Source organism: Puntigrus tetrazona, chromosome 2, assembly GCF_018831695.1.
Source record: "Puntigrus tetrazona isolate hp1 chromosome 2, ASM1883169v1, whole genome shotgun sequence".
NCBI lineage: Eukaryota > Metazoa > Chordata > Actinopteri > Cypriniformes > Cyprinidae > Puntigrus > Puntigrus tetrazona.
The window spans coordinates 11,164,362-11,190,724 of NC_056700.1; the positions used below are offsets into that span (position 1 = coordinate 11,164,362).

The 26,363-nt window shown below is 36.2% G+C and overlaps 1 long non-coding RNA gene and 1 pseudogene across 1 annotated transcript; both read right to left on the reverse strand.

Moving 5' to 3' along the window:
• On the reverse strand, positions 1 to 24,453 carry LOC122361732 (annotated as a pseudogene).
• Positions 3,542 to 5,871, reverse strand: LOC122359499. The gene is made up of 6 exons (XR_006252708.1): positions 5,812 to 5,871; positions 5,650 to 5,691; positions 5,017 to 5,041; positions 4,850 to 4,924; positions 4,142 to 4,167; positions 3,542 to 3,589 (listed from the first exon to the last, which is right to left on the reverse strand). It is a non-coding gene; the product is annotated as an uncharacterized LOC122359499 (long non-coding RNA).
• Positions 24,454 to 26,363: the final 1,910 nt, after the last annotated feature.

Consider the following 26,363-nt stretch of genomic DNA (forward strand, 5'->3'; position numbering starts at 1 on the left):
CTTTACTTTAAAATTGTCAGCTTTCTAGTTCCTTCCAGGGTTCTGGATGTAGCTGTTCTCAATGCAAAGCACAATGAAGTGGTTTGAGCAGCTACGCTGTGTTTGTCCCAGCAGCCTGCCGGTCTGCAGGAGAGACGCCTGTCCTGGCCACCGCCATATCCCTCGTCCGCCAGGCCTCACAGTAGCTAGTTGTCATTCGGATGCCTGCGTGTATTCGAGCCATGCCACACCAGTTTCTGAGGCCTTGAGTCATAATAACATACAATTTATTAATTCATGTTTGATCACAATATAAGAAATGTTAAATTAGATTAACCTAAAAGGTTCAAATATATATGTATGAATGTACAGTATATTGTGTACGCTCACGCTTGCTCACAATATAAGAAACAATATTAATTTACATGGCTTAGAGCCATAATATAAAATTCATTCATTCATTTTTTGTTTATAATATAAAAATAATATACGCTTAGATAACTTGAATGATTAAAATGCACGTACAAATGCAGATATTTCTATTTTTCCAGTTTCTGAAGCCTTGAGCCATAGTATACAATCTTTTCATTCATAATATAATATACAAAATCTATCTAAATCTAAATTACTAAAATAACCTGAAAGATTAAAATATATGTAGAAATTAATATTTTCTGAACATTAATCATATATATCCAGTCGGCCTTCTGAGGCCCTGAGCCATAGTAACAAAATTTTTGTAATTCACTTTTTGTTCATAAGAAATAATATTAATTTAGAAACACAAAAGGTTTAAATATATGTAGAAATGTACATATGCATGTTTTCAGAATATAAGTCACATTTTTTTACTTTGTGTCTACAAAAACAGCACACAGAAGGGAATACAGCACTGATTAGCAATGCTTTTCTTGTATTTACTACTATTTTACATTATTTCTAAATAACAAAATGTGACTTAAATGTTTATAGTGTTTATACTGTTTATGTTTTGTTTTATTACTGCTATTTTACATTTACATTACATTATTTCACTTATACGCCAACGTTTTTTCTTCACCAATGTTATTTTGACCTAGAACTTAATTTTCAGAAAATAGGGTGTCTATGATTAACAAATTCTTTGATTATACGTTGTTATATCCCTAGGATCCAAAATATTGCAGCAACTAGAAACTCAAAAGGTTAGCAGACAAATTAATTCAATAAACATGTTTACCAAGCTTGCTCTGTCATGACATTTTGTCCATCAAAGGAATAAATCGGTGTAAGTGGATCAAAACAGCCCCCGTCACCCAGAGAACATAGCCATCCAGCTGCCGAAGAGCACATCTCCCTAGAGAGGAAACACAAGATGCTAAATTTAGACCGCTAAACTTAGGCAAACTACATGTAATAAGAGCACACTTGATTAAAATCTACTGTTGCAAGAACGCCCGTTACATACTTTGAGGTTCACCACTGGCAGGCGAGCGGTCCCCTTTCTTGACGATGCTGGAAAGGTCTTGTAGGTGAGAGGAGAGGAAAGCTCTGTAAGTGGATGTCAGGCCCTGGCACGGGCTTGCTGTAACACTGATAATCTGCCCCTCGGATTCCGTGCATGTCCCCTGTGAACGGGCATTGAGTGCCACCAGGTGTAACTGAGAAGATCAAAGGCCGAAGGTCACGTCCAAAGCGCTCACCTTTTCATATCAATTATTTAAAAGCAACAAGGTTAAGCAACCCTTACCACTGGCATTGAGTGAGCGTTCTGTTGAAAACATGGTAGTCTGGCAGGAAGCTCTTCAACTCCTGCAATGACCATTCGATATTCACATCAGACATTAAAATACAGTATACAACATTATAAATGAAATGTCACTGATTCTAGAATACTAATAACAGTTCTCTTGGTTTGATAAATGGTAGATGAGTTAAGATTCTAAGACCATACTGGGAATCGCTACCGTATTGGTTATCTGCCCATATTAGATATTTTGTATATTTTTTTTTCATTTGTTCTTGGTGATCGTATGTCTTTATTCAGATAGGAAGGAAGCAAAGTGGGAGAGAGAGGGGTATGGAATTGAGAAAGGTCTCAAGTTGGGATTCGAAACAGGGAAGCCCAAAGCAACAACGGCGCTAAATGCCAGCGCACTGCCACAAGGTTATCGGCCATGACAGCTTTTGTATAATTTATCAGTACTTTATTTAGTATTTAATTATTCATACTAACTTTGATGAACCTTTCATTCGACCTTTCATTTCATTTCTTTAAGCTAATTTAAAACGTAAATTTTACAACAAATAACATCTTACTGTAAAGAATGTTTATTACAAATAGAATGCTTATTACTAAACAAAAATGTTTGTTAAATTAAATGAAGTTGAAATATAAATATTAGATGGAAAAATGTACTTAAGCTAAGCATAAACTAAAAATTAGCTTTAAATGAAGTAAAAGTACAAATGTTTGTGTATTAGTTATCTGTGTAATAATTATCATTTCATTCTAAATTAGAAAGTTTATTGGTATCTCAAAAAAAAATTGAATAGAGCTACATTCACAGACTAGTGTATATGTATGACGCATAACCCACCTGGCTATGAACTCTAGGTACACTGCGGTCGCTGGGTCTGCTCAGGCCTTGTGACAAATCAGGTGAGGAACTTTCCTCACGAACTTGGATTAGCCCTCCTAGCTAACAACACAGTTACACATCAGAAAATGTTTGAATAAGCAGACAACAAAGAGCAAAGTTTCTCTATTTAGTCTTGTTTTTAAGGACGAATGTGAAAAGTAGATACCTCAACTTTCCTCCAGCCCCCTCGTACCCTGAAATACAGTTCACTCTTGTCTATAACATATGCCAGAGTCCCTTCTGCAGTCTGAACAGTCTCTCTTATCAAGGCTTGACTGTTTTCATATGTTATCACCTGGGAAAGCCAAGAAAGCAGTCACAATCTAGACAAGCATAAAAAAACGCAAGGCGCATTTAATCTTTATGAGCTCGCTGAGGTTCGTGCCATCTGACTTACAAGGTTTCCATGGCCGGGAGCACCAGGTGGCCCTGGAGGACCAGGAAGACTTGCAGCTGAGACAGAAACAAGTAAAACAGAGTTTTGGTGCATTATTAAGTAGTTGATAAGAGGTTTTAAGCCCGATAAAGTCACTGAAAATGACTCGAGAAAAAGAATGTGCCGGGCTAGTCATCTAAAGTTTGGAAAAAGTTCTCTTTCTGAAGTCACGATAAAGAAGGAATTTGATGATACAGAGCCATACGGAGACGGAGCGCCTGGTGGTCCAGGAGGTCCCGGTGGCCCTGTGGTCCTGGAATTCCATAACCAGGCAGTCCTGGAGGCCCAGAGGGACCAGTATCCCCAGGAGGACCGACAATTGAGTCACCTTTGGTCCCTAAAACATAAAGCATCACATTAGTCATGGAATGAGAGAGGACAGACGTCCACTCAGTCAAAATGTACTGTATCAAATGAAAGATAGTCTCAGCTAATGTCTTTTTCAGATGACTTACCACAAGGCCTGTCCTCCCAGGCAGCCCCTGTGGGCCAGGCACACCTGGATCCCCTTTTCTCCCTTTTGCCCCTTGTAGCCAATATCACCTTTAGCGCCCTTAGAGACACAAAACTCAATGTTGTCAGCAACAGCAATGGCAACTACAACACTAAGGAAATGTAGCTGTTCTGATCACTCATTATCACTATTATTACTTTGTCAAATTTGATCATCATTATTTGTTTGAAACTTTTTTGTGCTTTTTTTTTTTCAAAGGCTGTCAAGACAACAGTTTAAATACCCTGTCACATATGATGCATTCACGCCTTATTGGAACATAAATATACGATTCTGACTAATAAAAAGCATTCACATCCTTGTAATTACAACTTGTAAACTTGCAAACTTGAGTTTAGTGATTTTTTCTATTTAATATTTCCAATAAATTACACTGATTTATTTTGACCGTAATTCATGACATTGTCGGAGGACTAAGTAGAATGTCATAGTTGTCATGTAGGAATTATGGTAATTATGACACAGCATGAATGCACCATTACATGCATTATGTGCAAGTTGTCCATCTTAAGATTTAAGTGTGATTATAGAATCTATACAAACTTAAGATATTTTTTCACGTGATATTTGACATACTGAACAAGTTCTTACCTCATAACTATGAGGAAACAAAGGCACTGTGAAGAAAAAAAAAAAACCCCATTAGGATCATTGTTGAGGTCTAGTCATTGGACAGTCTGTCAATGCCATATAGACACTTATATTAGGTGTACTTACATTTATATGAATCATTTGGTACAGTGCACTTATTGTTTACATACATGCATATTTTTTGAATACCATTATGTAAATACATTTGTAATTCATTTATGTAAACCCATACCACCAAACCCGTCCATACCATACCCATTTCCCACCTCAATAGCGGCAAAAGTGTTTGCAATACAGTGTGGTCGCAATAAGTATATAGTAGTTTGCCACCTAATATAAAATGTGACCTATATTTTTGTATTTGTTTATATGAATTCATTCATTTATTCAATTAAAACTAATACATAAAAATCTATGTCAAATGTGCCAGATTTTTCCAGAATGACCCATTTTAATCTGTATTACAAGGACAGGTTTATGGGAAAAAAATCAATACATTAATATAACATTTTATTACAACAATCCCTACAAATGTTCCCAATTGTAGCTCTCTCTAAAGGCAGACAACTGTACTTCTAAGTACTTCTTATTAGTGGTATACAGTTGATTGTTATACTGTGTACCTTGCAATTTAATCAATTATATACAAATGCAATGCACGATTATAGTTAATTTCCTAAAACATTTTTTAAAGCATTTTTTTCATACCTGCAGTTCCAGGCAACCCAGGATTTCCCACATCACCCTTGTCCCCTTTGACTCCTAATGACGCTCTTCCATTGCCTGTTTAAATGCAAAAACACATTAAATATGTAATACATCATTATAAAAAAATAGCTCAAAAGACTGCTAAATTTAAGATCTGCTGCATATACCTTGTTGTGAATTGTTGTTGTTGACCTGTAAGACAAACATTTTATTTGTATCAAATTAGACAACATTTTGAACAGAACAGAAGTGATGATGGAAATATTGTATGATATGAAATATTAAAAAGGATATGGACCCATGCCGGCTAATGTCAGCATATTCAGGAGTGAACGGTTTTGTTAGTGTGACATTTTCAAAATGTACACAGCATTCAAAATCCCATAATACCATGAATTCACTGCTGAGCCCAACAAATGTTAGAGCTCATGCAACATGCTTTAGTGAGCTTAGGAGAGCGCCTCAGATGAGATGAGATGAAATACTGGGTTAAAAAACCACGGAGAAAAACTCCTGAATTTGTAAATAACAGCATAACACAGGCATTATTCAGTTGCAAAATATATCATAATAAAAAAATCTAATAAAATATTCCCTTTACAAAAATTTTATTGAGATATTTTTTAAAACTAACCCTGTTCTATGCTGCTTTTAAGACCATGAACCCAGGAATAATCCAGAAACACCTCAGAAAGCAAAGTAGGCGGGGCTAGTGTATTAGGGGGAGGAGCTGAGCCAGAAGAACATGCACCGCACCCCAAGACAAACCACTAATCAGAGAATTTCACTCATTAACTTACTGGTATTTTGCAGTGTGGTCTAGGAGGAACTGGGAAAACTGTCTTTAGAGCAGAATCATTTCAAGACTTTTGTGAAAATTGCATTTTAGGTTAAAGCACACTTTGATCGCCATACATATTTAATTTCCATACGCTGCAAATCTGATAAGAAGACAAACTTACTCCATTGAGACCAATTACTCGTCCTGGTGGCCCTGGAGGTCCAGGTGGGCCCGGTGGACCCTTTAATACAGATTGAAGTCATTTTATTTAATTAGATTTAACATAATGGAAGCATCATGTCACAAAGAAAAAAATCACTTACAGGGGACCACTAGAATCTCCCTTGTCCCCTTTCCTTCCAGCTATTCCAGCTCGGCCCTGAAAGAATTTCTCAAGGAATTAGTGGAAATAGGCCTTTATGAGATGGTGAGAGTATAAATAAACATACAAAAAACAAAACAAAACAAAACTAAATAAAATTACCGGTCGACCCAGGAAGTCCATATTCTCCTTTTTGTCCAGGTGGTCCAATTGGCCCCTAAAGATCAAAGAAAAACATACATATTCTTCAGTTGCTGTATTTATGGATGCATGATTCAGTTTTTGTTTGAGAGATGCATCTTACCACAATCCCAGGCCATCCAGAGGGGCCGATGTCTCCCTGCAAAGTACAGCAGTGCCAATGTCAGACCATTGAGGACCAGTGATGGGAATAATAGCGTTAGAAATAAACGCGTTACTAAATGCGTTATTCTTTTTCCCGTAACAAGTAATCAACGATGTTAACGTTACTGATAATAAAATGCAGAGTTATAATAAAGTATTATAGGCTAATACTATTGCATACGCAGTGTGATGTACGTGTATTTGACTTACTGCGTTAAGCAAACGCAGACAAATGATATCTTAAACACCACCACGTGTCCTAAGCTCAGTCAACATGACAAATATGCAGTCATCTTATAATGCTAAATTAAAAACAAAATAATATTATAATGCTATAAAAAATTCCTATGACGATTTTATTGCCAAGGTAACTATAGAGAGTTGATAATGTTTATAATAATAATGAATTTCATAGGTGTCTCTCACATTGTCCTACAAAAACATAAAAAGTGTTCGGTAATGTACAATGCTATATAATAATAATTCATTCTATTTAGTGTTCATTTATTCATTTAACATATTTAACATTGGGGACATCCAAGTTATTTGACATATTAGATTGTTTTTAAATAACAGAATATTTACTTTCCCTGGTAATTAGTTACTTTAATAATAATAATGTAACTCAGTTACTATTTGTGAGTAGTAACTAGTAACTATAACTAATGACTTTTTTAAAGTAATGTGCCCAACAGTGTCGAGGAACAACAAAAAGTTAAAGCTCAAAAGTAGATAGTTCAACCTTCATTCCCTTCGGTCCTCTGGGTCCTTTCAGGCCTGGTATTACAGATCCATCAGCAGCTATTGATACGCCAGGCTCCCCCTTTTCTCCCTATCAGACAATACAACAAATGATATTCCATAAAATGTTACTTTATGGCAATCCTGCTAAATAGTTATATTATAATCCAGTATAATATGAGCAATTGGTAAAATGATCTACTTCAGGTGCTGTAAGCAATTTCAGCTACTAGGTTCTGCTAACCTAAACACATAAGAGAGAGCGTGGGCTTCTTCTTGGCAGTGTTAAGAGTTTCTGGGGTGTCACAGAGTTAGTCCTCAGGAGACCTATTTCAATGATCTCTGAGTTGGTAAGAACATTTTATGTGTGGTATTCAAAAACAGCTTAGAGCACCTATATGGTAAGCAATCAGACGTGACAGCTAAATTACAGTGGAAAAGACAGCAACTTAGATTTATGAATACTTGAAAATAAAATGAGACCTCATTAGGAAATTTGTCATGTCAATCGTAAGGCAATGATGTGGCCGCATTATGTGCAACAAATTATTTATGATCACGTTTTATAACCATACCTTCAGTCCTGGAGGTCCTTGAATGCCAGGAAACCCAATTTCACCTTTTGGTCCTCTTGGGCCCTGAGTATTACAACATTAAAGCAAGTTATTTCCACCATTATAATGATTTGTTTGCCAGTTTATAACCCCAAACACCAGACTAAGCCCATTAAAAGTTCTACTCAAAAACATATAAGATATAAAAGAATACGTTGAGATTAACAGATTAACAGAAAATGTTACTTACATTTGTTACTAATCTTCTTTAAAAAAAAATCTATAATCATGGATTTAAATGCTGATAATTAGCAAAGTGGAATTAGTTTATCCAATCATTTTTTTATCCACTTTTCATCACCACAACACTGTTAACCATCTTTACAGCTCACAATGGATGCAATGCAGAAGATTTCATAATTATTCACATTTCTGCTCTTTAATACTCCAAAGCATCCATTCCCTTCCATTGTGAGTGCATTGATGCAACTTTAGTTTTTTTGAGGGAAGTGACTAAACTAAAATAATCTTTTTTTTAGGAAACTCCATATGATCACTAAGAAAGCTCACAACTTTATTGTCAGTATATCATGTTGAAATACTTTTAATGTATAAAGCAGATAGAAACTGAATGCCATTCTTACAGGAAATCCTGCTCTGCCAGGCAAGCCTTCAGGGCCCTGCATCATGCACAGCACACACACACACACACACACACAGAGAAGCAAGCGAAATATCATCAGCAGTGACATAGATGCAAAGCATGATCAAAGAACAAACCCATTCCAGATCATGTGGAAATGCCAGGCGTTTAGCAGCATTGTGCTGTGAGGAGTTGGAAAGATCTTGCAGATTTTTGTATCCTTAGAGCTGCGATTGCTCCTGGACACATTTCTTACAAAATTATGTTTAAAAAGCTGACGTTTGTACTATTCATGCTAAACATGCTGCATCTTAAAAAGCTTTTGAGGGGAAAACAGTGAGCTGCTTTACGTACCATGGGGCCTGGAGGTCCTCTGATCTTAGTGAGGTTCAATTTGGCTGCAGTATCATGAAGAAGGAGCTGGAGGAAAAAATGTTATCTTTTTGGCTCTCGAGCTAAAACATAGCAGCAAAACAGGTTACCAGTCTTTATACTTACATCCTGGATGTTAATGGTCGGCCCAGGCATGCCAGGGGGACCGGGAGGCCCTGTGATGCTCAGTCCATCATGACCTCGCTCACCCTAAGTCACAATTAATAAAGCAATTTACAGCATGTTTTACACCCAAAGTGAATTTTTTTTCAGACAGCAAAAAGCATGCTGTGAGCTTTTGGCTTGAGATGAATAGCATCATGCATTATTAACCACTTTGTGTGAAGAATATAAACAATAACTACACATAACTGCTCAAAATATTCTTAGATAAACAATATAATACCTTCTCTCCTGGACTTCCCTTGTCCCCCTTTGGCCCCTGTTTACAACATGGTAAGAACCTCAAAAACATTAAACATGAATTGTGGCACAGCTACTAAAGTTTTTAGTTTTTTCATGTGCACACTTTGAAAATTGACACATCGCTTGCTTGAATACTTATTTACTATTCAGTATTTCAATAATTGTACCATTTGACACATATACATTATAATCTATTTTCAGAGTACTCCACAAATGCAAGAAACAGAAGACTGACCCTGGCACCTGGTAAACCAGCTATTCCTGGTATTCCATCCTGTCCCGGCGATCCTGGTTCACCCTGAATAGAGAAGCGGCATGGATCAGGAAACATATTCGTCCATATTTAGATGGTAACTGTTTTTCATTGCAATCTAGAAGTCATTTTGTAAGTTGCCATGATTTTGCCAAGAAAGACATAATCCTAGATTAACATTTTTTTGCAACATTACTGACCAAAAATATAGACTTATCCCAAACCCTACCCCTAAACCTAACACTACCCAAAATATATTCCTAAAATCATTAATAAATGATAGCTTATTAACAAGAGTGTAGTAGCACCTAACCCTGATCATAAGCCTAAAAATTACATTTCCAGAAAAATAATCCCTCAGATCCGATTGGTTGATTGGAATGTTGTTAAACGTACTTGGTGAAATCCCGCTCACCCTTTCAAATGAAAATACTGTAAACCACTTTTGAAATAGGCATTTATTAACATAACAACAGATATGTAGTGGATTCTGTTCAAAGTAAATATATATTTTTTCTGGATTATTATTATTTTCATGTTATCTTCCATATCTTTTTTTAATCTTTTTTTCCATTAAAAATGTACTTATTATTATTATTTTTTAAAATACTTTACATACAGTATATAAGCCAAGTAGCCAGGACTTACATAAATAATAGGATGCATTAATGCATTTTTACAAATTTCTACATTTTTAAAAATACAGCTTAATTTTGAGATTGAAATGCATCACAGTGTATCCTCCTGCCTATATTAAAATAGGATATTTAAATAAGTGATACTTAAATTTGATGTCATTGTACTATTATTAATGTGACTGATCAGTTGAGAAGAGCATTTCTGGGTCTGTGGAATCACAAACTTACACCTAGAACATGAAGTTACCTTCATCCACATGGATTTTATGATTGAGGAGCCAGTCAGGTTTTTTTTACAGACATCGGCGTGACAAACAACTACTGTCTGAATAGGGCTTTTGTGAAATAAAACTCATCTGAGTTTAGAAGCTATTTATATGTAGCGATGTGGTGTGACTTTAATATAATGTAACATACCTTTACAGACAAACCAGGGCTCCATCTGCACCAGGAAGTCCCTACACAAAGAAAACAGAACAGTCATATTAATAAAATATATTTTTATTTACCCACAAACACCAAAACATTATACTGGAATGAATTTATAAATGAATGAATAAAAAAAAAAACCTAACCAATTAATTAATGAATATATAAGTAGATAAATTAATTTTATTTTGATAATAAAATAATAAAATAATAAAATCCATACTTAATATTTTGAGCATAAACATACCTGAGGTCCTGGTGGGCCAGGTAGACCAGGAGGCCCCTTAAAAAAGATTAGGTCTATTCAACAAACACATTTTTTGTGCACAAAGAAAATGAACTCCGGCCGATGTAGCATGCAGTGCACATGCAATTCATAACATGAAATTTATATGAATAAAATTTGAAGATGACATAATAGTGATGCTTTTGTGCACTTACATGATAGCCTTTTTGAAATTCCACGTCCGAGAAACAATCCGCTTTCACCAGAACCCTCCAAATCCTGTCAAAATAAAACATCCATGTCCTTGGGCTAATGAGTATAGAAGCAAGACCCACTCAGATGATTAAGGCTCTGAATGGATGAAATGGTGTAGTGACCCTGAAAAGTGAGTTTCTACCTCAAAGAATAGATATTATCTCATAACCAATACAGCTCTTTTAAGGTTTTGATTTACAAATCTATGTTTAAAATGATAAGAATTTCCTAACCAAGAATAAATTGAAACACTTGAATGTGACCCTTGTCCTGTTCATGTCATGTGAATTTAGCCTGTTTTGCTTTGGCCTTCGATGTGGCACACATTTTCCATTAATCATCCCATAAGTACAGGAAATATAAGCCTGGACTACCCTGACCTGTATTTATTTATAGGTTTTTAAGAAACATTTGAGATCTGAGCATCCATGTGCCATTATGTTTTAGATGAACCAGTAGCATGTTATTGACCACATGGTTGGACACCAATGAGTCTCTAAAAACAGAAAAATACTTTGGCGATATCGATTGTTAATTTGATGACTATCAGTTAGGATTTTTCAAACCTTCATAGTGTCCATCATGACGTTATTGCTTAAAGGTCCTGGTGGGCCAGGAGGCCCAGGAGGCCCAGGAATGCCAGGTGGTCCAGGTACACCCCTCGGTCCCATAGGACCAGTAAGGCCAGAGTTACCATTTTCACCCTTAAAAAGAAGAATGAAACAAAAAGACATAATTTGCATTAGCAACTTGAACCTGTTGCAAATTCTATATGAAATTCCTTATTCAATGATCCCCATAGATTCCTGCTCCACAGATTTCTATTCAAATTAAAATTTTTTGAAATAAATAAAAATTGAATCAAGCACTGTTAAATGTGACTCCACCTTAATGCATTATAAACGTGCAGTTATAAACATGATACCTTTGGTCCAGAGGGTCCTCTCATTCCTTGTTCACCCTGTGAAAGAAAGTCCACATTTATAACAATACATTTTTATATTAAACTGAGTAAGATCTTTCTTCAAGATGACACCATTTTTATACCTTTGCTCCCTTGGGACCCTGTTGTCCAGTTAAGCCATCCGGACCAGGAAGCCCCTTTAAAGGTCAAACATGTTAAAACACCTGGTTATGACATGTTTTAATACCACATTATAATAACACATTATAAAAGTCAGCATCTATACAAACAAATTATATTAAAAATAGTAAAAAAAAATAATGTCATTTTGTTTTGATATGTTTATATACAGAGGTTGGACAAAGTGATGTGAACATCTGGGAAATAGACACTATTTGATTATTTTAACACCTTTAGTGAAATAGGTTCTAGCTGAATATTGTCTATAAAAACATCTGTCACTTGCTTTAGAGATCCTGAATGATGGCTTCTCACTTTTCTTTCTTAAACAGCTCTTAAAAGACTGATAAAAGTCAAGTCCTGGCCAGAGCAGATTTTCGCATAGGTATCTGTGATTAAAGTTTTAGCAATTGCAACTCTTTGGATGTTGTCTTTGTGAAGTTGTGGAAAGTTTCTTTAAATTTACACAAAATTTTCACCCACTTTTCTTCTTCACGATGCAATCTTTTTTTGTCATAATCACCAAACAAATGGACTAAGTCTAGCTAAACAAGCTGAAAAGTCAATTTCACCCCTGGCCTTTATAAGAAATTGTCGAACAAATTGAGATACAAACTAAAAAAAGGAAACAAGGAAAAGAAAAAAAACTAAATTATTTATAATTATAATTATAATTATAATTGTTAAAAATAAAATATATTTATAAGAAATATAAAAATATATTAACCCCTATACTAACAGGTGTTCACATTATTTTGCCTAATAATAGTATATAATTATGTTGTGTCTCAACATAATATTAAAATAGCCATTGCTGTTAGTACAAGCAGACAGTTTAAAATAAAAAGACAGATTTTCTCAACATTCGGAAAGGGAAGCATAGTTTCAAGCTGTCCTGAAATGCAACCTGTGTGTTCATCACCTTTCAACCCGTACTGTTACTTTTCTTTCACACTGCACAACAAATGCTACGGTTTTATTGAGAAATGCCTTTGATGTCTGTTTGTATACCTCATTAATCCTTTACAATTAAATCTTACTCCCACATAAACTGAACCACATATCTTACAGCTTTTAAAGTATCTCTCTATATGTCTATATGTATGAGTAAAGTATGATGTAAAGCCATAGCAAGTGTTTGACTGGAGAAAATACATGCAAAAATGTACACTAATTCAAATCTCAGTTTGCATTCAGGAAAATTTGGACAAGCAGATATTGTTGGAGAGAAGATGCTGTCTTTTCCAACCTACTGGGTTCAGTGACCTTAATGAACCAAGGAAATCCCTGTTCTTTACCAAAACCTGAGCCAAACCCAGAGTCAGTGCCAGACCCACTAAACCAGTCCTCAAATAGCTGGGCAATCAAGAGAAGGAAAGAAGACAACATGAATCAGATAAAAGTCGTGATACAACCATCACTTAGCAACACTGGGAAATGAAGGAATTGTCAATGAGTAATATATCTGCTGCTCTGAGTTACTTATTATTTTACTTGGCTTCATTTCATGTTGTCTGAGTGCATTAGACATCATATGTATCATATAAAATGACAGGGCCAATAGGAGAAGCAGATGAGATCTGAATTGTAATGAAATGTAAACTGAGCCTCTTCTTCAGCAGCTGATTAAGCTGAAGAGAGAGCATACTCACACGAAGTCCAGGTTGCCCAACTCTCCCATCCTTGCCAGGAGTGCCTGGTGGTCCAGGCAGCAAAGCTCCTAAGGGGCCATTGGGACCAGGTGGGCCAGGTTTCCCTGGAGGCCCCGGAGGACCAGGTGGACCCTAGAATGTGAAATTATCATTTGCAGTGAGATACAGTGACAACCTGAGTGTTAAATTCTAATAAGTACAGTATGTACTGTAAGAATATTGTCAAAACATGGGCAGATTTACTCACTCTAAGACGTTCTGTATCAATGTCGACATCTTCAAATCCAGAGCCGAGGGCATCAAATCCATACTGTTTTTAAAATGTAGAGATTTTCTTAATAAACAGAATGCACAGCATGGACAATTTAAGTTCACACTGTTATTGAATTGAACCAATATTGAACTCAAACAAGTTTAATAAAAAGACTATTATCTTTTTTTAGAGATGCTTTACAGCAGAATTTGAATTTATCTCAAATTTGATTCATTTTGCAACATCAGTCCTGTCATTGTCCTTTTATAAAGCTGCTTTGTAACCGTCTGTATTGTATAAATTGCCATTTAAATAAAGGTGACTTGACTTAATGCATCAGATTTACAGACGCCAAGCAGTGAAGTTACACATCTCATGCTTTGAAACAAATGCATTTTCCGCCCAACATGAAGTAACACTTAGGGCCAAACAGTTTGTGCAACATACTTACTGGAACTTTAATTGGTTTGGATGACCCTGGTGGTCCGGGAAGTCCTGGTGGACCAGGCAGACCAACCCCAGTATCACCCTAAAAGAGTTAAGATGAAATACGAGCTTGAAAAAACAGCAACACAACAGACCAGGTGTTCTGGCTATACTGGGGCATCGTGGATAATCACACGTTTGGGAGGCAGATCAGCTGCATTAGCCTCTCACCTTTTCTCCTTTGACTCCAGATTCTCCAGGTAATCCTGGAAGTCCTGGAGGTCCTCTCTGCCCTGCATTAAAGAGACATTCTATTAAGATGTAGAGACAGATGAAGCCATGAAATTCTATTACATTCAATCCTCTTTAATTTCAACTTGAAAGTAAATAACAAGTGCAGTAACATGCAACAAACCAGTGTGTTAACAAAATATAACAAATACCTGTTTGACACATTAAGCATCAAGACTATTTTTGCACATCTAAAATAACTGGAAGTGGCTGACTCTGGAAGCACATTCAAGTTAAAAAAAGGCCATGTCTGCTCTTAAATAATGTGGATTAAACTCAAATTCAGCAAATTAGACATAAATGGGATGTGAACAACAAATTGTTCGATTTGAAACTATCAAGTTTTTAAAAAAATACAAATTAAATTTTATTTGGTTCACACATCACAGGAAGTCTTAAGGCCCTGATATACTTCAATCAAAATGAAAGAAATTTTGTTTTCAAGTTTATTTTGGAGGTTTCGAATCAGCTCACCATAGCAAACTTTCTAGGGAGTGCGTTTTGAGATACCAAAACACCTTTGAGATACCATTGGTCCGAGACGGTTACGTGTTCTGAAACTCCACCTTCTGTGATGCGGTCAGGCATCTCCAAGTCACTATATAGCTGAGCTGCCACAGATATATCCACACCTGTATGATCGCTGTCAGAGAGACTTTAAAAATTCAGCGAAAGCTAATAAATTACACCAAAGCTTGTGTCACTGTCCCAGAGTGATGCAGAGAGACATCAGATGCAAGTTTTTCAAAGCCATGTACAGAATGAAAGGAAAGGTAGCAGGCAAATATTACACCATGCTGCTGCTGTTATTTTTCTTTCAAATCTAATTTAAAAGGTATACATTTAATTGTTTTTATCAAATTTGTAGGCTATTTAATAGCGCTGAGAGTCAAGTTTACATTAATCTACAGCCCGCCACAATGTCACAATATTTTGGAAACAGTATACCGTCACTCAGCCTTTTCAAATGTCTTTTTGTCCTCAAACTCACAATGAAGAAGAACTTTATTTGAAATATATCAGGGCCTTTACTTTTCTTCAAATTTAATGCTAGAAGAACCTGTTTGTTCTATTTGAGTGTCATCTGATCATTTTGGGTATCAATGTAATTTCAGTCCTGTTCTGCGTGTACATGTAGCCTGCATACTATGTACTTTTTATTGTAATTACAACAACTAGGTAATAATTATTATAAGTAACAATGAACATACCTGTAAACCTATCCCTAACAAACAGGGAGTAAAATGTAAGTACAGTCTCTTTTTTTGAGTTCTAAAAAGGATGATTCAGTTAACAATTGTAATTTGTGCACAATAACGCTGATGTATCAATTGAACTTTGTGCGACACTGTACTGAATGTGCTGTCCTTCATCTGCACACATACCAGTATTTTAAACCTGTCCGTATGCAAGCAAATTATTACTCACTGTTTTTCCTTCTTCACCTTTGCGTCCCTGAAAAACATAGACAAGCGGTTAAAAAAAATTGGATTTCACTCAATCTATAAGACATTAAATGGTATATAGTACTAAAGATAAAGGGTTAGACATAGTGTCAAAAAATACTGTCAATACTGTCTCATCATCATAAGGAAATGATCATACAGCTTGTCCATCTTTTCCTGGTCTGCCTTGTCTTCCTGGTGGACCCATTGGGCCTTGAGGGCCTCTCTGTCCAGGCTGACTTGAATGTGTGGGTGGGAGAGAAGGTCCTGGAGGTCCGGGGGGTCCCGGGGGGCCTGCAGATCCAGGTTCTCCACGCTCCCCTTTTTGCCCCTGGCCAGAACCCTGAGACAGTTCAAGAGATACTATAAATCTTTATTTGAGTAGGCAGTATTATAATGCCATTTTAACCACACTGTAAGAGCAGAAGTCAGTTCATTCAAAGATAAGAATTCATTTTTTTGTTATAACAGAAAATAAAGTTTAATACTTACATCCCCTGTACTCTGCCCGGTTTCATCTGTTTTATAGGTCCCTGAATGGATCAACAAACAATATTAACATTAGTTTGCTGAAATACTATAATCTAGACAATTAACGTTAATAATAGTATTAATTGTAATTATTTTATCTTAATTAAAGTGTCCTCTCACCTCTAAGCAGCCTCTCATCTATAGGGTCACATGTCCTGAAAACTCTCCTTCGTCCATGTCTGGTAGCACAGTGGGCGGAGCTTGGACAGGATAGGTCGGTCTACGTGCCTGCAAGCAATAATACATCAACTGATTCTTATAAAATATATTCGCTATAATAATGTAAACTACACATCTCATTCTATTTATTAAGATTATTTGTTGGCATGGTTTAAAAAACTTTATTTCATTAAAGTTATTAGTGGCACCACACTGAATGGCAGGTTTCCAAAATTGCTACCACTCCTAACTGACCCATGTCTTCCATTGTTAGGACAAACTTGATCTGAGCTGGTTGAGCTGAGATTTAACACGTGAGAGTGATTAATAAACCACAGGTTCCAACCTTGTTGGTCAACTGAACTTCTATAAACTATTTCTTTTTTCTTGAAGTGCCCTCTGATATTTATGCTAACAAATAAATGTAATGTATTTTCACAACAACTTACACATTACATTCTTGCAATAGACTTTAATCATTTTTATCATTTAATAATATATATAAAAATTGGTGAATCCCTGGCTGGGAAATAATTCGTCTTGGTTCACTCCTGTCATGCATTGCAATGCATTACATCAGAGCAGCTTTGTAACTGGGTTTCATGTCTCTTGATGGTATTAATGCCACCCCCTTCCATTACATGTTTTAGAGAGCCATGTTCGAATATATATATTTTTAATGTAAAGCTGTCATATTTCTTAAGTGTGTTATACGCTGTATTTAGTGTATATTTTTGAGCTCAGCAACTCCCTTCCCTATTCATTTTCATTAGATGGAGCATCCTACAAAAACATCTGTTCCGAGCAAAACATACATTTCATTTTTGGGTGAACTATCCCTTTAGCATTAAAAAAGTCCTCTCTTTACATTTAAAGAGAAAACTAAAACGGCAATGTTTTTGCATTAGTGTGTATACATAAATGGTGTTCTTCTATCATGTGTTTCTGTGAGAGAACATTTAAACTCTTTGATTCCTCTGAATAGAACTAAACGCAACTCCCTAGAGGGAGAATGAATCATTTCGCTTCCTGTTTGGCAAAGATAAATAAAGCATACCGTCAATAAAGATATAATTACATTGACTACAAACACGCACATAACAAGACAAAACAAATATGACAATGATTAATGCTCATCTTCCTCTTTCATTCATTTGTGAATGTAGATTTTGTTTTTGTTTAATGATTTTTGATGAATAACTACATTCAAAAGATTTTTTTTGTATCAGTATAACACCTTTGATCAATTTAACGAATTCTTTCTGAAGGCATATAACACATAACCAGTAAAAGGTATAACGGTCCTGGATAATGTATGGCTTTAATAAATGCCACATTTTAAAACAATTAAACACATTTACATGGCAATACCATCTAACTTGTTGATAGAAATATTAATTTTATTAGGGTTAATAGATGTCATGTAAGGGTTTAATGTAAACCTTTCATTGTCTTCTCTTACATTTGTCTGACCGAACATCACTTCATGTCTCCCATGTTCTTCTTCATCATCATAATCACCATCACCACTTCTGTCCCCGGAGGCCTGCAACTGCAAAAAGCATCACGATAAACTCCACCACAAGAGGGAGTGCCAGCCATACTACAACCATGCCCAAGCGTGCATTTTGCTATCTCAAATTTGCATCAATAAAACAGCGTAAACAGTGTAATTATACTACAAGACAAATCACACAAACAGGGTCGAGAGAGTAATGAAAAGCGCTCACGCTGGGGTCATCCTCCTCACACTGCTCTTCCGCCGCCCTAGGGTCCGGTTTTATTACCAGCTGTTGAATAGACCCCTGACGGAATAAGAAAGACAAGGTAAGAGGAAGAAAAGGTTTTGTTGTTCGGCCGGTTAATGCAAAATCATATTGTTTGTTTACTAAATTGCTGTGTATATTTGCAGAATGCCAAGTGGTTAATCATGTTCATACACAAGTGCTGCCTGGAGCTGTAAACTACTGTCAGGAGGAGATCTGTTCGGTTGTTTTCATTCTAACAGCAGTAGACAGCGTTCAGGAGTACAGCAGCACAAACTCTTCCAGCGCTTAGTGATGTGCCAGAAACGCTTAAGGGAAGGTAATAAATTTTGTGCAATTATCAGCAGGCTTTCTGTTGAAGCACCTCCTGCTTTACTCATTAGGATTTAATGGGTTCATTAAGCCACACTTTCATTCAGGTACAGCTGGGATTTATGACGGCCATCAGCTACTTTCATTATTAAAGGCATTAAGAAACGTCCTAGTCCAAACAACCATAAAACAATGACAAGCAAAACTCAATTAGAACCGTTACAGATAACACATATTAACACAATAAATTTCATCAGCATCACCTCTGAAGGGAGACTTGAACGAACAAAAGCTCAACAACAAAACTGGCTTGTGCAAATAACAGGAGAATACGACAGTAATTGCAAGTCTGAACCTGGGACCTATGGGGTTTTAGTCAGGTCTATAAGTAGCATTATTTCTCTCTGTAATTGTACAGTATGTGAGAGATTCATTGTTAGTTGCTTCTCTTTCCTTGAAGGAGGCCCATCTAGCATTATGCCACTTATCACAAAGGATTCGACCTTCCTGAAGTGTTCTCCATGACAACACACCTCCCTTAACACAACACACCAACACGAGGGACAAAAGCTCCTCAGCTGGAATTGTTCATATGCGGCAGAGGACAAAGTCAAATTAAAACTTTAAAAAACCCAACCATTTTATTATGTTGAGTGTCGTAGAATGTAAATGTGGTCGGCTAATGTTTAGGATACTGTTTTACCTAATCATTTTTTATTAAATAAAATATTTTAATCATTTGTATGCTCCAATAATTGGCTGAAATTAGTCAACTACTTGAAAATATGGAAATATGGGCGTAAAAAATCTAAATGCTGAGAAAATCACATTTAAATTTGTCCAAATTAAGTTCTTAGCAATGTATATCACTAATAAAAAAATTATAATTTTAATATATTTACAGTAGGAAACTTTCAACTTAATATCCTAATGATTTTAGGATAAAAGCAAAATCGATAGTTTTGACCAATGCAATGTATTTTTGGCTATTGCTACAAATTAAGCCCAGAGACTTAAGAATGGTTTTGTGGTCACATATGTCAAAAATGAGCTTTGATTAAAAAAAAAAGACGATACAATATGAAAAGTCTATGTCATTTTGTCTAAATAAAATATAACATTCAACAAATATACAATAAAATCTAAAAGTGAATTTAGGCTTCACAACATTACAATGTATAGTACGAGAAATGTACATTTAACATGAGTTATAGCGAAGGTAATCTAAGCATGAAAACCTGGGAAAATAAGAATGCATACGTTATTCAATATCAAATAATATTAAAATGCCATGTCAGTATTCCATCCATGACAGTTTATCATCACAGTAAACATTACCAGAATGAAAGCACATCGCCTTTTTTGAACTCTTACTTTGCTCCAGGTAGCTGTGAACAACCTTGAGCAACTTTTAATCATGGATCGATGATAAATGATAAAACGATAAAATGAATTTCAATGTGAGCCAGTCAATTTACCAAAGGTACATATGTTCGAAGCCCCAGGCACACGTCAATAAACGTCATGACTTGAAAGCAAAGGCAAAGCAAAAGCTCTTCTTCTACATACCATTCTTTTTTGTGAGGCGTTTGTTATAAAGCTCATCAGAAAAAAGTTTCTGCGATCTGAAAAAAATTTAAATGGTGACCTACCACAAATTTGTCCAGGCCAGTACTGCCCGCATTTGCCACGAAGATACCCGAGCCTTGCTTAAAGCTAAGGGGCTGCTGGCTTCTCTTCAGGGGGGCGCTGTGGTACTCCTCGCAATCCATGTAGAGCCGAACCTCCTCGTGCTCGACCGTCAGCGTGAAGCGGTTCCACTGCTGTGTCATATCAGGCACTTTAAAGGAAGCCACCTCCATGGTCTCTGCGAGCTCTGGCTCACTGTAATACAGTACAATCCTCTGGGTCTTATCCTCCAAGGGCGTCAGGGCCAAGCCCAGGTGGACGATCCTCTGGGAAGGATCTGTGATGGCGAACAGGACCCCTCCTCGAGAGTTGGAGGGCTTGACGGTGACAATAATGGCAAAATCCATGAAGAAGGGCTCAGGAACAAAGGATTGGGTCAGTCGACCTACATTAGCGTTAGGCCCAAAACTGTAAGCAGGGAAACCCTCGTAGCCAGTGATGAAGGACACAGATGGAGGAAGAGGAACACCAACTAGATCAGTCAGGACTAGGTGACCCTTGGACCCTCGCTCTGAAATAAAACACCCAGCAACAGGGAGAATCACTAAAATGAAGAACAATATAAAGTCCCATAATCTCTTATTTATAAAACTTCTGTTTCTCCTACATAAGCATACAGTCTAAAAAATGTTGAACAAGACAAAAGTGCTGCTTTAAAGATCAGAAACAGGGTTCTTCACTCACAGATTCTTTCATGTATATAAAAAATAAATAATCCATTGTTTCAATTCATGTTTAATGAAAAAGCAGTGCTCCGAAAAGACAAGGCAAACTAATATAATTTGCTTTCTTCTGCGGAACACAAAAGGACTAATTCTGACTGTGTCTGTTGCTCTCTTTCCATCTTAAAGGAATATTAAAATAGTCCATTTGAATGATCTACATTGCAAGACTTCTGAAAAGATAAAGAAATTTAATATAAAACCGTCTTCAGAAAACATAATTTTGGAATATGAGTTAGACAGATTTTATAAAATTACCATTTAATTTTTTCACTGATTTTTCATTAAACTGTTTCATTCCATTTTATAATAAACTGTAACAAAAACAGGTTTGAAAACCATGCAATTTTGAATGTTTGAATTTATAGGCTACTGCTGGGCTCATCTGATTCCAAGCTGGTTTCAGATTTTGTAAATGTATTTTCTCAAGGAATAAGTTATTCTACAGATATTTTTGAAAAGTACTTGAGAAGAGGAACTGGGCATACAAATTGAGGCTGATTTATGGAAGTAGAGCCTCAGTGGGATTCGATCGTTCTCCATTAATTCTAGGCACCAATTAATTCAGTTTAAGGTAATGCATGACTGCACTATTCAAAATCTAAATTGCAGATAATTTTTTTCTACTATCTCTCCTATTTGTGACAGGTGTACATCTGCAGAAAGCTCTCTGACTCATCTTATTTGGACATGACCAAAACTTTATGATCTTTGGTGTGATTCTCAGACATGTACGGTTGTGTTTTCACATCTGATCCAGAAATTCCATTATTAGTGTATTCTGTTTCTCTGTTAGATTACAATGTGTCTGCTACCATACCATTACCAAATCACACACTGCACTCTAGTTCAAGACCTGGTTGACACGTCTTACCGGAATATTGCACACGGAAAGACATGTATACAGATCTAAAATATTGGAAACTATAAATCAATTTGGAACAACATAATGTTGACTCTGACCAGCAATGCAGGCATTAGTGTGTTATCCTTCCCCTCTATTGAATGCTTCTTTGTTTTTTTGCTTTTCTACATAATTCTATTAGCATTATTGTATAATTTTTTTCTTTGTTATTGTTGATGTTTTGTTTGGAGTCTGTTCTGAAAGTTAAAACTATAAAAATAACAAGGTGTTGCCTCTTTGCAAAGATTTTGAAATAGAGCTAAAATCAAGTAATGTATCTTTTGCATTCTTTTTCTGCAATTCCATATAGTATTTCTAGGAAGACAGTAAAACATTGTCATTAGTTCATGCCGAAGTCATTGCCAAAGGCTCTGCAGATTGACAACATTGTGAAATGTTCGCTGTTTCAATCTGACTTGAGTCATAATGATAATAATGAGGTAAAATGCCAAATAAACCGCTCTACAAGGCTGCAGGGCTTCTAGCAAATTCTCTGTCTGTCTGACAACAAAGAGTTTCATAACTCAGCTAAGCATTCAGTACAGCAGAGAGAAGACTGTATTCATATAAAACTAATTACAGGTCACAGAAATTTGTGCTGAAAATACACAGTGGTGCAAAGCAAAATTAAAGGAAAAAAAATACTACAGTATACGCATTCAAACATCACAAAGTGACAAACAGTAAAAGTGCATAAGTGCATAATACATCTCCTCCAGTTGATACATTAGAAAAATTATATTATGAGATCTCAAATTACACTTCTATTACATTCCAATGCATTGAAGAGACAAGTGCTTCAGCGACTGCATGAAGTCATGGGATGAATGAGATATTAATTAAGAAACACGTTTAGACCCCAGGGTTCATTTCATAATCTTTCTGCCTGTAATCAGCAGGTGGACCTGCAATTGATGCTCCATCAGCGACCCCAATTTCCCCAAAACCTCCTGCTTCTAATCCTATTAATATAATATCATGTGATAGGGATTTAGTGTTTTTCTCAGAGAAAAGTGGGCTTACTGAACACCGCCAGGCTGATCTCTTTCACACAACGGCATAGCACAATTAGAAAACATTAAGAGTTAAGCTGCACTTTAATATCTGCCAGACTCATGGGTAGACCATAATCTCAGTAATGGTCCAAACACATAGCTATACCCAAACGACATTTGGATGAGTTAAAACTAATAAGACGGTAATTAAACACATCTTACGTCCTGCAGGAAAAATATATAGCAACGTTAATTTCCACAGTCCACTATAGTGCAGTTTAAACGTCCTGCTGACTGCAAATACTTACTGATAAAAACAATTCTGGTAGTAAATGCTACAGAAAAACAAAAGTGATTACTATATGAAAAGTAAGTCATATAATAAGAAGTCAATAATAAAAAAGAAAATGAAAAAATGTAAATAAATTCTATATTGGTACTAAATTTAAGCTTGTAGAAGTTAAAGGCTAAAAATAAATGTTAAAATTAAGTATGACCTACTTAACTTTTCTGATACTGGTGTTCCCATCATGCACTGGGGCATGAATAATTAATGAGATTGATGTTATACTCATGCTAAAACATAACATAGCATAACATAACATGACAACATGACAGTTAGTGGACAAGTAAATAAGGAAGTAAAAAGTTACTAAAGACTGTATAGACATTTACACTATTAAAAAACATATTTCAATTACATGCTGTTAACAAAATGTTTTAACAATAACGTTCAGCAGTGCAGTCGTTTTCAACCCTGACAGCATCAAATCAGCATATTTGATTTCTGAAAGATCATGTGACTCTCATTTTCCTAGTGTTTTTTAAGCAATGTTTTTGCAAACTCACAAAAACTGCATTTATTTGATCAAAAATACATTACTATTTACTCTTTGAATTAAAGACAACAGTTTTCTTTTACAACATATTTTAAAATGCTATTTATATCTGTGATGGCAATTTTCTTCGGCCACTACTTTAGATTCAAAACTTCCTATTTTCCCTCATTCCTCATTCTGAGCGACACTCACCACTCTTCCACATTCTGAGAGGTTTCTTAGCTCTGGCTTCGCTCGATCCCTCTGTGGGCAGAGGAGGGGAGGCTGGGAAGACAGGGGCTGTGCTCTCCTCCGGTGCTGCAGTGGTGGGTGCAGGTGTAGTGGCAGAAGGAGCTGGTGAGGTCGTCTCTGGGACCCACAGAAACCTGAACCACTGGATCTGGGAGGAGAGACTGACCAGGCTCAGGAGCACCAGACAGGTCAGCGGCAGCACCGGGGCCGCCATGCTGCTTGGCTGAGCGAGGTAGATAAGTGTACGTGGTCCACAGTTGCAATACGGCCAGAGCACGCTATGTCGCTCCTCCCGCACGTCTCCTCTCTGTACCCCCTGGGACCCCCTCTGTACCCCACGCACCACGCAGACTTTGGTATTCAGCGGGGCAGCCAAATGTCCGATCCTCTACTCCATCATAATGGGATTGTCGAGCACACACAGAGGGGAGAATGCACAGCCTTTGACCCCCGCCTCAGCACCCTCCTTAAATCCTCCACCAATTACCACCTCTGACAAAGATTCAGCCCATGGCAATGTGGTTTGTTTGCAAAAAAAGTGAAGATTTTACGGTGTGCAGCTATGAAGCTATGAAAACTAAATGTTTTTCTTCAGTTTATAAAGCACATACGGCGCAAGTAAAGACACACTTAGCAGCACTTTTCCATAAGAACTCATATGGATGCTGGTTGTATTTTGTTGTAAATTTTTAAAGTATTTTTATAACCATGATACGTTTTTTTCAGGATCATTTGATGCAGAGCAAGTTTAACTGAGCAGCATTTTTTGAAACAGAGATCTTTTGTAATCTGTGCAAAGTTACTATTAAAAGTAATGCATCACAATATACTGTTATTCCCAAGAAACTAATTGTGCTGCTTACTTTTTTGGAAAGTAATGCCTTGTGTTACTTTATCTTATCTGGTCCTGAAGTTGCTTTTTGCTATTTTTGGCAGATATAAAAGTACTTTTACAACAAAAATGAAACGAATAAGCCTCAGGCTGAAGGAATTCAAAATGCTCAAACAATCCTTTCTGGAATGCATGAACAATAGGTATAGAAATAGCAATAGAAGAAAGTTCAGCACTTTCACAAAAACCAAAAAAAAAAAACAAAAACAAATGTTAGGTTTATCTAAAGTCATTTTAGCTTATTAGTATTTTTAAATTGGATCATTGAAGGCCAGCAGCAAAGACAGCAAAGGTTAATAAAAAGAGTTTGCTTTTCATAGCTTTTATTAATTTTTAAAAACACTGAATCTGTTTTTGTGTGAGCGAGAACAGAAAATGTTCCTAAAAAATTCACACATTACACTACATTAACAATGTTTACACGGCACACACACAAGACCTCTGCACCTTGTCCTGATCCTGAGCTGTCAGTCAATCAATAGTTACTGTTTTGAAAAAGCAGCGCATATATTTTACTGTAAATTAATGCGTTATATATAAGTAATTATGTAGCTCACATTTCTTGTGATGCATTACCCCCAACACTGTTTGTAACACCATAAACCTTTGTAACACCTTCATTGTCACTTTTGATCGATTTAATGCATCCTTGCTGTAAAAACGAACAAATATATTTTCTGTCAAAACAAAACAATAAAACAAACTATAACAATGATCTTACTGACCCCAAAGTTTTAAACAGTAGCATACATTCTATGCTTTCAAAACTTTAGCCAACATTATGAAGGTTTCAGAAAACTGCTGTTATATTCTGGATGGCCTCCATGTAAAGGAACATGGGAAAACTAGGAGTTTGTGTTCTGCAAGCAGAGGGAAAAATCAGGGCATGGAAATACTGAGCCAAATTCATCAGCCAGGACTCCACAGCTCAGTGATCATCAATACACTGACAAAGAGAGTCTGTTCTGATCCATAGGCTGACAGTGCGCACTTGAGTATGATTGTTACAGATTGTTTTGGGTTTAATTTACAACAGGGTTATTGGGAGAAGACCAGACCAGAAAGACAAAAAGACATATTTCCTCTAAAAATGTCTGTCCTGCTAATATTGCATTTAATCTGTCAAACCAGAAGATGTTTTTTAAAAAATCTCATTCGAAACTTGTTCTTTGCTGTTAATGCCCTTTACCCTTTAAATCCACTGAATATACGCTGCTTCATTTACCATCCTGCTCATACTCATAAGCACTTTACTTCCTGCTGAGTGTGGGTGCTGAAAGGTATAACTCTAGTACCCTAAAAATAAGAGATTTTATAGTGTTAAAGTCAAAAATAAGG